The sequence below is a fragment of the Lithobates pipiens genome, unplaced genomic scaffold, assembly GCF_037356315.1.
Source record: "Lithobates pipiens isolate NorthernLeopardFrog02 unplaced genomic scaffold, aLitPip1_a1.2 Scaffold_16, whole genome shotgun sequence".
Lineage (NCBI taxonomy): Eukaryota > Metazoa > Chordata > Amphibia > Anura > Ranidae > Lithobates > Lithobates pipiens.
In genome coordinates, this window is record NW_027507748.1 from 39,123,790 (window position 1) to 39,138,233 (window position 14,444).

At 48.4% G+C, this 14,444-nt stretch overlaps 1 protein-coding gene across 1 annotated transcript in view; it reads right to left on the reverse strand.

Moving 5' to 3' along the window:
• Positions 1–1,164: 1,164 nt before the first annotated feature.
• LOC143981716 (uncharacterized) overlaps positions 1,165–14,444 on the reverse strand; it is a 154,490-nt gene continuing 141,210 nt past the window's right edge. The window contains exon 5 of the mRNA XM_077479757.1: positions 1,165–5,094. The gene's annotated coding sequence lies outside the window, so the exon portion shown is untranslated. The remainder of the gene's footprint in view (positions 5,095–14,444) is intronic.

A 14,444-nucleotide genomic window follows, 5' to 3' on the forward strand; every position in this document is an offset into this window, starting at 1 on the left:
AGTATGGGGTACAATGTACCCCTACCCATTCACCTGTAAAATAAAAGTACCCCAAAAAAAAACACAACACACGAGATAAAATATTTTATTGCACAGCTCCGGGGGTCTTCCGTCTTCGGGGGTCTTCTCGCCGGACTCCTCCGCTATCTTCTTGTAGCTCTTTTGCTAGCGGAGGAGTCCGGCTTTCTTCCTCCCCGCCGCCGGCCTCTTCTCCCGACTTCGGGGGTCTTGTCCCCCTCTTCGGTTCTTCTGCCGGGCCACCGCGCCTTCTTATAGCTCTTTTGCAGGCGGTGGCCCGGTCTTCTGTCGCCGTCGCCTTCCGTTCTTCTTCTTCTCCAGGAGATGTTGACACGTCGCTCTCTCCGGCCGGAATGCCAGAGCCGCGCTGCGCGGCCACTTGACACCGCCCCATTGTCACTATATAAGTGGCCGCGCAGCGCGGCTCTGGCATTCCGGCCGGAGAGAGCGACGTGTCAACATCTCCTGGAGAAGAAGGAGAAGAAGAAGAACGGAAGGCGACGGCGACAGAAGACCGGGCCACCGCCTGCAAAAGAGCTATAAGAAGGCGCGGTGGCCCGGCAGAAGAACCGAAGAGGGGGACAAGACCCCCTCCGCTAGCAAAAGAGCTACAAGAAGATAGCGGAGGAGTCCGGCGAGAAGACGACGGAAGACCCCCGGAGCTGTGCAATAAAATATTTTATCTCGTGTGTTGTGTTTTTTTTTGGGTACTTTTATTTTACAGGTGAATGGGTAGGGGTACATTGTACCCCATACTCATTCACATAGGGTGGGGGGCCGGTATCCGGGGGGGCCCCCTTATTAAAGGGGGCTCCCGGATTCCGATAAGCCCCCCGCCCGCAGACCCCGACAACCAACGGCCAGGGTTGTCGGGAAGAGGCCCTTGTCCTCATCAACATGGGGACAAGGTGCTTTGGGGTGGGGGGGCCGCGCGGCCCCCCCTTCCCCAAGGCACCCCCCATGTTGAGGGCACGCGGCCTGGTACGGCTCAGGAGGGGGGTCGCGCTCGTTCGCCCCCCTTTCCTGGCCGGCCGGGTAGCGTGCTCGGACAAGGGTCTGTTGTGGACTTTGGGGGAACCCCCACGCCAATTTTTTTCGGCGTTGGGGTTCCCCTTTAAGTCCATTCCAGGCGGCGGAGCCCGCGACGTCTCCGTCGCGGGCCCTGCCTACCTTGACACGCGCTCGAAATGAGCGGACTGTCCTCGTGTGTGGGCGAGTCCCTTCATTTCAAAAGTTGCGCGGACTTAGTACGACGAACTTAGTCCGCTCAAAAAGTGCCGTGTGTGGGCAAGTTCGTTCATTCAAAAGTTTGAGCGGACTGTTTGACGAACTTAGTTTCGGCAGACAGTCCGCCCGTGTGTACGCGGCCTTAGGGAACAGAGGGCATGGGGTGAAGAACTCAGGAACCTTGAACTGCAGGTGTAACACAGTCTCTATTTCCACCCAGAGAGTAGCCACTCGCAGCTGGGTACTTCAAGGCTGAACAGATCTCTAGCCAGAGATCATGGCAGTCAGCACGTTGACTCAAAACTTGAACAATCAACTGCGAGTATACTGGAACCTTTTTCCAGCCGTACCTGGAATGTTTCTCCCTTCCTTTGTGGTACTGGAAAAGTGTGAACTCATCAATGTCCTTCCCAACTCAGTAACCGGTCACTTCTCAGAATGCCACTTGCCTGCCCTCCTCTGAAGAGTCCTTCCCCGGTCACTTTCAACGAGCTGTGGTGTCCCTCCAAGCCAAGAGCACACCCGGACACTTTAAGTCCTCCCTCAGTTACTGCGCCTCGGACCAGCTCCGAGACTCGGGAACGGACGGATCCCTACCCCAGACCAGACAGGTCACTGACAGGAACATGTTGTGGGATGTTGAACACCCCGTGACCGGGACCCCTCACAGGCCTACCCCGGTCCTGGAACCAGAACAGACCACACGGGTCTCACGAACAACTCCGGAACCCTGAACACGTGACCCACACCTGTTTAAGTACCCCCTTCCCAGACTCCTCAGCGGGCCCTGGAACTCCCGCTGATTGGCTCCGAGAGGGCCGATACCAAAACACCCAACCAAACTTGGTTCTAGCCTGGCGCGTGGACCTCACCGTTCACATGACCAGGGAGAACTTCTAAACACAGCCTGGCCAGATTGGTGTTAGGCCTACCTACAATAATTAACCCTCAGAACCTTTATTGTCCTGAGGTCAAAAACTGAATTTACAATGCGTGTGACATTTCATCCCAAACGTCATCCGCTATGACACTATATATATATGACACTAGTAATAATTATATTTATTAATTATTATTACTAGTCAACCAACATTAGAATTCTTCTATAGCCTATGGGCGGAGCATTTGACCATAAATGTCCACTCGCGGCGACTGCTGCGTCGAATCTTCATGTCGAATCTTTTCTCTATTGTCTCTATAATGTCGAATCTTTTCTCTCTATGTAGAATAATCTTGAACCAATAGAGCTAAGGATAGGCACATTCGACCACAGATTCGATGGACACAGGTCGCTATTGTCAGCGTCATGTCGAATCTCCTATCTATATCCAACTGTTGTTGAAAACGAAAATAAAGCATTTGCTTATGTCGGATCTTTCGGTTTTTGGATTCTGCACTTTCGTTATCGTTTGTTAAAACGATAACAAAAATACCCAAAATTTGGACGAAAATGCATTCTGACAAAAACAAATGCACATGTCTAGTAGTTGGATTCATTTGTTTATCAAACACAGGTTTGTTTGGCAGTGTAGGAGATATTCAGAGTGTGTGCAGCCGGTGATGTCACCAGGTGAAGGTCCGGTATACCATGTTAGACCTTCAGAGCTCATGCGGTAAATGGTGGCTCCCGCACGCATGCCCCGTGACGTCATCGCTGCCCCGTAACACTGTACCCAAACTAAATTTTTATAATTTTTTTCCCCAAAATAGAGCTTTCTTTTGGTGGCATTTGATCACCTCTGCGTTTTTTTTTGTTTGTTAAAAAAATGTAAAAAGACTGAATTTAAAAAAATATATATTTTTTTATTCTGTCATATAATTTTAAAACGGGTAATTTTTGTCCATCATTGATGCACGCTGATGAGGCAGCAGTGATGGGCACCGATAGGTGGCAGTGATGGGCACTGATGAGTGGCAGTGATGGGCACCGATAGGTGGCAGTGATGGGCACTGATGAGTGGCAGTGATGGGCACCGATAGGTGGCAGTGATGGGCACTGATCAGTTACACTGATAGGCAGCACTTCTAGGTGGCACTGATTGGCACCACTGGTGGGCATCGACAGGTGGCACTTGTGGGCATTGACAGGTGGCATAATTGCCTCTTCAGTTTCGGGACCGATGTCCCTTTTAGGTGAGCCAGTGATCGGCTTTTTTTCTTCTCCACTGTCAGCGTGAGGAGAAAAAAAAAAGCGCTCACCGAGCTTTTGTATTGATCATGTGATCAGCTGTCATTGGCTGACAGCTGATCACATGGTAAGGGGCTGTTACCGTCTAAGGGGCGCGCACCCCCGCCGCGTCTCTCGGGAGCTGGTGTGCGTGCCCGGCGGCTGCGATGTCTGCTGGGCACCTGTAATTGCCGGTAACAGAGCAGGACCGTGGCTCTGTGTGCGTAAACACACAGATCCCCATCCTGTCAGGGGAGAGGAGACCGATCGTGTGTTCCCAGTACAGAGGAACACAGATCGGTCTCCTCCCCTTGTGAGTCCCCTCCCCTCCACAGTTAGAATCCCTCCCTAGGTAACACATTTAACCCCTTGATCTCCCCCCTAGTGTTAACCCATTCACTGACAGTGACATTTATACAGTAAGCAAAGCTTTTTTATAGCACTGATCGCTGTATAAATGACAATGGTCCCAAAAATGTGTCAAAAGTGTCCGATGTGTGCGCCGCAATGTAACGGTCATGATAAAAATCGCAGGTCGCTGCCATTACTAGTAAAAAAAAAAAGATGCCATAAAACCATTCCCTATTTTGTAGACGCTATAACTTTTACACAAAAAAATCAATATACGCTTGTTGCGATTTTTTTTTACCAAAAATATGTAGAAGAATACATATTGTTCTAAACTAAAATAACTAAACTTTTTTTTTTTAAATGGGATATTTATTATAGCAAAAGGTAAAAAATATTGTTTTTTTCACTTTTTTTTGTATATAGCGTGAAAAATAAAAACAGCAGAAGTGATCAAATACCACCAAAAGAAAGCTTTATTTGTGGGGGAAAAAAAGATAAAAATTTGGGTACAGTGTTGCACGACCGTGCAATTGTCATTCAAAGTGTGACAACGCTGTAAACTGAAAATTGGCCTGGGCAGGAAGGGGGGGGGGGTGAAAATACCCTGTATTGAAGTGGTTAACTGTGGTTTACTACTACTTTAACATTAGGGTTAGGGGTTAGGATTAAGGTTAGGACTTATTAGGGGATGGGGTTATTTGATTTTTTTATTTATTTTTAAATTATTTATGATTTTTATTGTTATTAGTTGATGTATTTCATTTATTTGTCATTCATTAGTATTATTATTATTTAATTATTGCATTTGAGCAGAAAACCGACCAGAAATGCATGACAAAATGCGCCAAAATTCTCAAAAAACATGCAAATCAAGCATTTCCAGGCAAAAAAATAGCTACAAAACACACCAAACTGCTCGATTCAAGCTACAAAAAAAAGTTCCAGAAGTTTTTTTAGCTTCGGGCGACTTGTAATGGAGGTGTGAATGGGGTCTGAAGCCTAATCCCTGAAGGTGTAACATTTTTATACCGCGGAAACGGTCTTTGCAATAAAAAATAAATACAAACAAGCTACTAAAAGACCTCCTGGAAGTGGAGCTATCCCAGAATGAACTGATCAAAGTGCATGTTACCGTTGCTTATTTGCAGCCTGCAATGATGGACAAGAAGCACAACTGTGTCATAATAGGGCCATTCTGTCCAATAGGCACATCGCAGAGATAAATGTTAGAGAGGGGCTGAAACACATCACAGGCTTCTGAATGTCTTCAAGTCATCGGGATCTGGCTCAACAAAGCTCTAAGGTTCTACTTTTTTGCTGTGAGACTCCATCTGAAAAACAAAACAAAAAACAGGTACAGTATAAATAACTGAGCCCGTGTCTCCCACCCAGACTATTCCCAGGAAAAACAACAACTAGATTAGTAATGCTTTCTAGCAGCGTATAAACTACTATAATGGTTATAAGGATTCTACAATGCTCACCACCACTGTCTGTAACATACACACTATATTACCAAAAGTATTGGGACACCTGCCTTTACACGCACATGAGTAGGGATGAGCCGAACACCCCCCGGTTCGGTTCGCACCAGAACTTTCGAACGGACCCCACGTTCGTTACGAACGTTAGAACCCCATTGAAGTCTATGGGACTCGAACGTTCGAAATGGAAAGTGCTAATTTTAACGGCTAATATGCAAGATACTGTCCTAAAAAGGGTTTGGGGACCTGACTCCTGCCTCAGGGGACATGGGTCAATGCAAAAAAAAGTTTTAAAAACGGCCGTTTTGGCGGGAGCACTGATTTTAATGACGATTAAAGTGAAAAAAAAAGTGAAATATTCCTTTAAATATGGTGCCTGGGGGGTGTCTGTAGTATGCCTGTGAAGTGCCACGTGTTTCCCGTGTTTAGAACAGTCCCTGCACAAAATGACATTAAACGGAAATAACACCATTTAAAACTGCTTGCGGTTTTAATGTTATATCTGGTTCCTGCAATATGGTTGAAAATCATTGAGAAAAATGGCATGGGTAGCCCTCCCTGCCCATTACCAGCCTATTTGGGTCTTTTACGCATATTAAGGGGAATCCTGTACCCATATTAAAAAAAGGAAATGCGTGTGGCCCCCAGGCCCTATATACTCAGAACAGCAGTATACAGGCGGTGCGAACAAGACAGGGACTGTGTAGGTTTGTTGTGTTAAGTTGAATTTGTTTGTAATTTTCAACTGGTACATTTTTAAAGTGTAGCTCCAGTCAAAAAAACTATTTTTAAGCTTTTTGGAAAACATAGGGAAGGGTTATCACCCCTGTATAATTTGTTTTGTCGTCCATCTTTTTTCATCTCACTTGCTGTTGTCTCCTTGCGTTTGCAAGTAGGAGATGTTTGTAAGTTGGATGTTTGAAAGTAGGGGCCTGCCCTATATGCTCTGCAGAAATGGCGGAATAAGGTGTTGGTTTTGCCACAACATTGTAAGCCCTCAAAGTGACTCTTGGTGGGCGCTGGAGCGCCCTGCTGTGAACGATTATATCAAGAATTGTAATTACATGCCATTGTTGAACAGTGGTAGAAAAATTGACCTTTGGTGGTTGTGGTGCTGGTGCCACAACACTATAAGTCCTCACCGTTACTCTGGGTGGGCACAGGAAGGGGCCCTCCTGTGAAATATTATATCAAGAATTGTAATTACATGTCCCTGTTAAACAGGGGCAGAAAAATTGGGCCTTAGGCACTGGTGTCACCACACTGCAACCTCTGCCATATACTCTAGTTTTAATGCAGGAATTAGCCCTGCTGCAAAGCATTGCATCAAAAATTGTACTTAAACGCCCCTGTTAAACAGGGGCAGAAAAATTGGGCCTTAGGCACTGGTGCTGGTGCCACCACACTGCAATCTCTCCCATATACTCTAGTTTTAATGCAGGAATTAGCCCTGCTGCAAAGCATTGCATCAAAAATTGTACTTAAACGCCCCTGTTAAACAGGGGCAGAAAAATTGGGCCTTAGGCACTGGTGCCACCACACTGCAACCTCTGCCATATACTCTAGTTTTAATGCAGGAATTAGCCCTGCTGCAAAGCATTGCATCAAAAATTGTAATTAAACGCCCCTGTTAAATAGGGGCAGAAAAATTGGGCTGCTGGCATCACCCAGAACCAAAAATGTTCTTCCAACATATCAGCGGAGGAGGAAGAGGATAGACAATCAACATAACAGGACAGTCACTCAGCATAAGCATAGGCAGTCTTGAAGGGATGTGGTATTTCAAAAAAAATTATTCGGTTACATCAGCTTCAGGTGCTTGGTAGCTGTGGGTGATCCAAGACTGATTCATCTTGATGAAGGTCAGTCGATCAACTGATTCGGTGGACAGGCGCACCCTGTGATCGGTAACAAAGCCACCAGCAGCACTGAAGGTGCGTTCCGAAAGAACGCTGGATGCAGGACAGGCCAGTAGCTCAATTGCATACTGTGCAAGCTCTGGCCAGTGATCCATCCTCAAGACCCAGTAAGCCAGAGGATTTTCGGTGGGAAAGGTGTCCAAGTCTGACCTTGCCCCTAGGTATTCCTGCACCATGTAAATTAGACGCTGGCGATGGGTGCTGGAACCAATCATACCTTGGGGCTGCGGACTAAAAAATTGTCTGAAAGCATCAGTCAGACGGCCACCTTCTCCACCGCTCCTTCTGACCGATGCCTCAGCAACACGTTGTCCAGGACCAGGAGTTTGTAACCTCCCAGTCTCTGGGAACGCGTTGCACAGAGCTTTCTGCAAGGCCTCCCGGAGATGTCTCATCCTCTGCTCCCTCTGCGATGGCAAGATAAGGTCGGCAACCTTACCCTTGTACCGTGGATCAAGGAGAGTGGCCAGCCAGTAATGGTCCCTCTCCTTGATCCGAAGAATACGAGGATCCTTCCGCAGGCTTTGCAGGATCAGGGAGGCCATGCAGCGTAGGTTAGCTGAGGCATTCGGTCCAGAGTCCTCTGGGTCACTAAGGACAACATGATCCGCAGCTACCTCCTCCCAGCCACGTACAAGTCCACGTGTTTCTTGGGACTGTAAATCATCCCTATAAGACTGCTGCTGCTGATGCTGAGTGCCAGCCTCCACCTCCATGCTGACACAATCATCCTCCTCCTCCTCTTCCTGTGTGATGGGTGGCACAGCAGGAACACTGTCTGGATAAAGGGGGCCTTGAGAGGCAAGGAAGTCCTCCTCTTCCTGCCTCTGTTCTGCCTCAAGTGCCCTGTCCATTATTCCACGCAGCGTATGCTCCAAGAGGTGGACAAGAGGTAGTGTCACTGATGCATGCACTGTCACTGCTCACCATCCTTGTGGCCTCCTCAAACGGTGACAGGACAGTGCATGCATCCCTGATCATGCCCCACTGGCGTGGTGAGAAAAAACCAAGCTCCCCTGACCCTGTCCTGGTGCCGTAGTCGCACAGGTACTCATTGATGGCCCTCTGCTGCGTGTGCAGCCGCTGCAGCATGGCCAATGTTGAGTTCCATCTGGTGGGCATGTCACATATAAGGCGGTTCTTGGGCAGGTTCAACTCCTTTTGGAGCTCAGCCAGACGAGCACAGGCATTAAATGATCGGCGGAAATGCACACAGACTTTCCTGGCCTGCTTCAGGACATCATGTAAGCCGGGGTACCTGCCCAAGAACCGCTGCACCACCAGGTTAAGGACGTGAGCTACACAGGGCACATGGGTCAGTTGTCCCTGTCGGAGGGCGGAGAGGAGGTTGGTGCCATTGTCGCAAACCACCATTCCTGGCTTAAGCTGGCGTGGCGTCAACCCCCTCTCGGCCTGCCCCTGCAGAGCTGACAAAACATCCGCCCCAGTGTGGCTCCTGTCCCCCAAACAAACCAGCGCAAGCACGGCATGGCATAGTTTTGCCTGCGTACTTGCGTAGCCCCTGGAACGCCTAAGGAGCACCGCTGGTTCTGAGGACAGAGCACTGGAAGAGGCCATGGAGGAAGAAGAAGAGGAGGGGGTGGAGGAGAGAGGTGTGTCACAACCAATAGTAGCATTTTGGAGGCGTGGTGGCGGAACAACCTTCAACACTACTGCACCTTGTCCTGCATCCTTCCCAGCAGCCAGAAGAGTAACCCAATGGGCCGTGAAAGACAGGTAACGTCCCTGTCCATGCCTGCTGGACCATGAGTCAGCGGTAATATGCACCTTACCGCTGACCGCCCTGTCCAGCGAGGCAAGGACATTGCCTTCCACATGCCGGTAGAGAGCCGGAATCGCCTTCCGTGAGAAAAAGTGGCGTTTGGGGACCTGCCACTGAGGAACCGCACATTGTACAAACTCACGGAAGGGGGCCGAGTCTACCAACTGAAAAGGCAGCAGTTGAAGTGCTAGCAATTTAGCCAAGCTAGCATTCAACCGCTGGGCATGTGGATGGCTGGGAGTAAACTTCTTCCGCCGGTCCAGCAGCTGGGGCAGGGACATTTGCCTGCTATAATCGGACGTGGGTGTACCACTAGCAGAGTTCCCGGAAGCACTTGGCTGTGACACACCTAATTCTACACCTTCATTCCTCTCAGAGCAGGTTTCAGAGAGGACTGAAGGTCTAGTGGGGTTGGAGATGCCAGCTGATGAGGAGCAAGGAGAGGTCCGCTTTGTTCTTTAGTGTGGGTCTTTGAGGTACGCTTGCCAACGAGCTGCATGGCAGGTCAACATATGTCTGGTCAAGCATGTGGTGCCCAAGCGGCTGATGTTTTGGCCACGTGAGATACGCTTGAGACATATGTTGCAAATAGCAGCGGTACGATCTGATGCACTCGTCTCAAAAAAGGCCCACACCAAAGAACTTTTAGAATAACGCGCAGAGGAAGCGCTCTGCGCAGGCGGAGCTCTGCGGTGTGATTCAGTCGGTGTGCTGCCCCTAAGCTGGCCCCCGGAGGGCATCCTGCCTCATTGGACATGTGCCTCCTCCTCCTCCTCCCTCCTTCCAGGCACCCACGTGGAGTCAGTGCCCTCATCATCCCCTCCCTCTTCATCGCTGTAGCAAACCTGGCAGTATGCTGCAGCTTGTGGAACATGACTGCCAGATTGCTGTCCTTCTTGAGCATCCCCTCTGTCTGCGCTCACGCTACTGCCTTCCTCTAGCTGAGTGTCATCATCAGAGCCCACCAAACACTGGGCATCCTCCTGGAGCATGTACCCAACACTGTGCTCAAAGAGTTCAGGAGACTCCTCAGGAGGACGTGGTGGGTCTAGGGAAGGAGTCACTGATGATGACATTGAGAGGAGGGAAGACGATGCGTTGGCAGCTGCTTTGCTACTACCCTGAGACTGGGTGAGAGAGGATGAGGAGGATGAAGAGGGCTTGGTCATCCACTCTACCAAGTCGTTGGCATGTTGCGGTTCAACATGTCCAGCTGCAGAAAAGAAGGACAAGCATGTCCCATGGCCACGTGCTGATGACAATGCACCGCGTCCACGACCAGCACTGTTGTCTCTAGACACAGAGCCTGCTTGCCCTCTTTTATCGGCTCGCGCCTGTCTGCCTCTCCTTGCTGGCCTTCCAGACATGGTAATGGCCTGAAGGGAGTTGGGTAAAACAGTAGTTGGGTAGTTTATATTGTGCTGCAGGCACACAACACCCACTAACTCCTGCAGATGCCTTTTTTATAGAACAGCAGAGATAAAGGGGTATATACAGATGTATACTGTGCTGTGCTGGAGGCACACACAACTTCCAATAACTCCTGCAGATGGCAATTGGGCTCAAATAGAGAACAGCTATGTAGGTGGATTATAGCGGTATGTACTGGGTACAGAGCACGCAGACAGCACGCACTCCTAACACTGATGACTGCAAGCTCTATTATTAAAGCTAGATCACTAGCAATATAGGTGAGGTGAATATAGTGGTGTATACTGCGGTCAGGGCACAGACAATAACCACTACACAAGAGCAAGATAGGAAATCAGCCAAAAACGATCGGTGTGTAACTGTGTTGAAGGTACACAGAACACCCACTGCTTCAGATGCCAACACACTACATGAGGCCGCCTCAAAGGCGGCCTTATATAGTGTGGGGCGTGCACTACACAGCCTGAGCTATGATTGGCCACAGGCATCCTGCCTGTGGCCAATCATGGCTCTCCTCGCTGCTGGCGCTGCGATTGGCCAAGCATGCGGGGTCACAGTGCATGCTTGGCCAATCATGAGCCAGCAATGCACTGCGCCATCGCAGTGCATTGTGGGCCGTGCGCGCCACACGAATTTTGACGCGAACGGACCAAGAGTTCGGATTTTGCCGAACGGACGAACAGCCAATGTTCGAGTCGAACGTACGTTCGACTCGAACACGAAGCTCATCCCTACACATGCCATCCCAGTCTTGGTCCGTAGGGTTCAATATTGAGTTGGCCCACCCTTTGCAGCTATAACAGCTTCAACTCTTCTGGGAAGGCTGTCCACAAGGTTTAGGAGTGTGTCTATGGGAATGTTGGACCATTCTTCTAGAAGCGCATTGGTGAGTTCAGGTACCGACATTGGACGAGAAGGCCTGGCTCACAGTCTCCACTAAAATTAATCCCAAAGGTGTTCTAGCAGTTTTATTTAAAAGTTAATTTTACTTATTTCAGGTACTTCTATAGCGCTGTCAATTTACATATACATTGTACATTAGTCCCTACCTCAAGGAGCTTACAACCTAAGGTCCCTAACACACATTTATACCTATACTAGGGACAATTTTAGACAAGATCAGAGTAACCTACCAGCATGTCTTTAGAGTGTGGGAGGAAACCGGAGTAACCCGGACGAAACACACGCAGGCACAAGGAAAAACATCTCCAGGTAGATGGTGTCGAGATCAGAATTCAAACCAGCAACCCTGCTTACTGCTAGGCAAAAGTGATATCCACTACACCACTGTGCGGCCCAGGTTGAAGTCAGGACTCTCTGCAGGCCAGTCAAGTTCCTCGACCCCAAACTCACTCAGCCATGTCTTTATGGACCTTGCTTTGTGTACTGGTCCAAATCATTTGGTGGAGGGGGGATTATGGCGTTGGGGTGTTTTTCAGGGGTTCGGCTTGGCCCCTTAGTTCCAGTGAAGGGAACTCTTAAGGCGTCAGCATACCTAGACATTTTGGACAATTTCATGCTCCCAACTTTATTGGAACAGTTTGGGGATGGCTCCTTCCTGTTTGAACGTGACTGCAAACCAGTGCACAAAGCAAGGTCCATAAAAGGCATGGACGAGTGAGTTTGGGGTGGAGAAACTTTACTGGCCTTTAGAGTCCTGACCTCAACCTGAACATCTTTGGGATAAATTAGAGCAGAGGCCAGAGTTTCTCATCCAACATCAGTGCCTTACCTCACAAATGCTCTTCAGGAAGAATGGTCAAATATTCCCATATACACTCCTAAACCTTGTGGACAGCCTTCCCAGAAGAGTTGAAGCTGTTATAGCTGCAAAAGGGTGGGCCAACTCAATATTGAACCCTACGGACCAAGGCTGGATTACCTTTAAAGTTCGTGCGTGTAAAGACAGGTGTCCCAATACTTTTGACAATATATTGTATACAAGTTACTGCTAAAAAAGGCTCTCTAGTATGCAACAATAATTATCCACAATATCCTAAAACAGAGTACAGCAGTATCCTCTGGTAAAATTTTACAGCACATTAAAGGCTAAGTTCCTTTTTTTTCCCCCTCTCTAAAATCCACCTCCCCTATGTACCAACATACAATAAATGTACCTCAGTTTCAGAAAAATAAAAGCCTTTCTTGATTTTGAGAACAATGCCTTACCTTAGCCCTTGCTGTATTTCTTAGGCCGCGTACACACGGGCGGATTGTCTGCCCAACTAAGTTCGTCAGACAATCCGACAGACAGTCCGTTCAAAATTTGAATGAACGGACTTGACCACACACGCTGAGCAGACAGTCCGCTGAAAGTGTGCGTGATGACGTGTACAGCACGTACGACGGGACTAGAAAAACGACGTCCTATACACTGCAATGCAACCTTCGGCCGTGTAAATCCTTTCTGAGCATGCGCCATACTTAGTCCGTCCAAATTGCCTACACACGAGCGGACTGTCCACTGAAACCAAGTTTGGACGGACAAAACCAAGTTTGAACGGACAAAATTACGGAAATTCCTTAAGACTTTGTTCGTCAGACAGTCCGCTGAAAAAGTCCGCTGAAGCCCACACACGAGCGGATTGTCCGCTGAAACACGGTTCAGCGGACTAAGTTGGACAGACAATCCGCCCGTGTGTACGCAGCCTTAGAAAGCTTCAGAGACTTCCTGGTGTAGATTTAAGACAGAGAAACCAGTAAGACACAGGAATAATTTCACCAACTAACCTCATTAGCACACCTTCACCCATCAACTAAGTTTTCACAGCATTCCTGTCATTTCTCCATGTGCACATTTGTCTGTCTTCCCAAGGGTCCCTCCAGATGGGCTCAGGCCACATGCTAAACCTCCTCGGGCTGCATGGAGCCCACGGGACACCCCTGATGTAGTGAAAGGGTTTGCCTGATTGGATACAAAGTGATTGGATACAGAGTGATTGGATACAGGGCCGGGACAAGGTGTGACTGCCCTGGGTGCAGTGGGCATTTGGGAAGTTAATATAAAAAGGGGTGATTTGAGGGGGGGTGGGTTTGTAATAGGGGGTGGATTTGTGTTAGGAAGAGGGATGGGGGTGGGATTTGTGCCTAGTAGGGAATTAGTGCTAGGAGAGGATATATCAGGGTGGATTTGTGCTGGGAGAAAGGTATAAGAGGGGGGATTTATGCTCAGAGGGGGAATTTGAGGGGTAGAGGATTTGTGCTAGAAGGGGAGATTTCAGGAGGGAATGTATTTCAGCTGGGAGGGGGCAGATTTTGTACTGGAAGAGGGGAAATTTTTGTTTGGCAAGAATTTTGGCTTGCAAAGGGAAGTCATGCTTAAGGGGTAAGTGTGAAGATTAGCACTCTATTTTTATTGGTGGTGGAAGGGATTTTTGCTGACACATAATGCTCATACATTTGGGGGGAGGGGGCGCCATTTGGCATTTTCGCCCTGGGCGCTAGATGACCTTGTCCCGGGACTGATTGGATAGATGGTGTGTCCTTCTATTATAAAGCTTTGGTAAATCTAAAAAAGGAGATTTTTTGGGGCGATTCTTGCACGTAGGGCAGCTCACTCAAGTGAAGATGAGGCAAGTAAGAAAGTAGTAAGAAGATCCGGCAACACTGTAATCCTTGAAGGGTCGTTTATTGGTACATCAGAGTGACAATAAAACAATAAAGCTGGCATGTTTCGGCAATAGCCTTAGTCGTAGCTTGTACCAATAAACGACACTTCAAGGATTACAGTGTTGCCGGCTCTTCTTACTACTGTTGCATTGGAGTGTGTTGGCACACATTGAGCCTCGGCACCTGTGAGTGGACCTGGTGTATGGATTGAGTTGTCCCTGCAGAGAGAGCTGTTACCTTTCTTCTTTTCCAAGTAAGAAAAAAGCACATTGGAATGGCTGGGCCAGAAATGGCATTGAAAAATGTTTTTACTGCATCTATTATAAAAACTGAAATTCTGCCCGAAAAGGTGAAGTAATCCTTTAAAGCAGACTGCAGCAGTATCCCATGCTTCATAAATACACATAGTCCAATCAAATACAATCATTATTATAAATCAAATGGTTTCCCAGAAT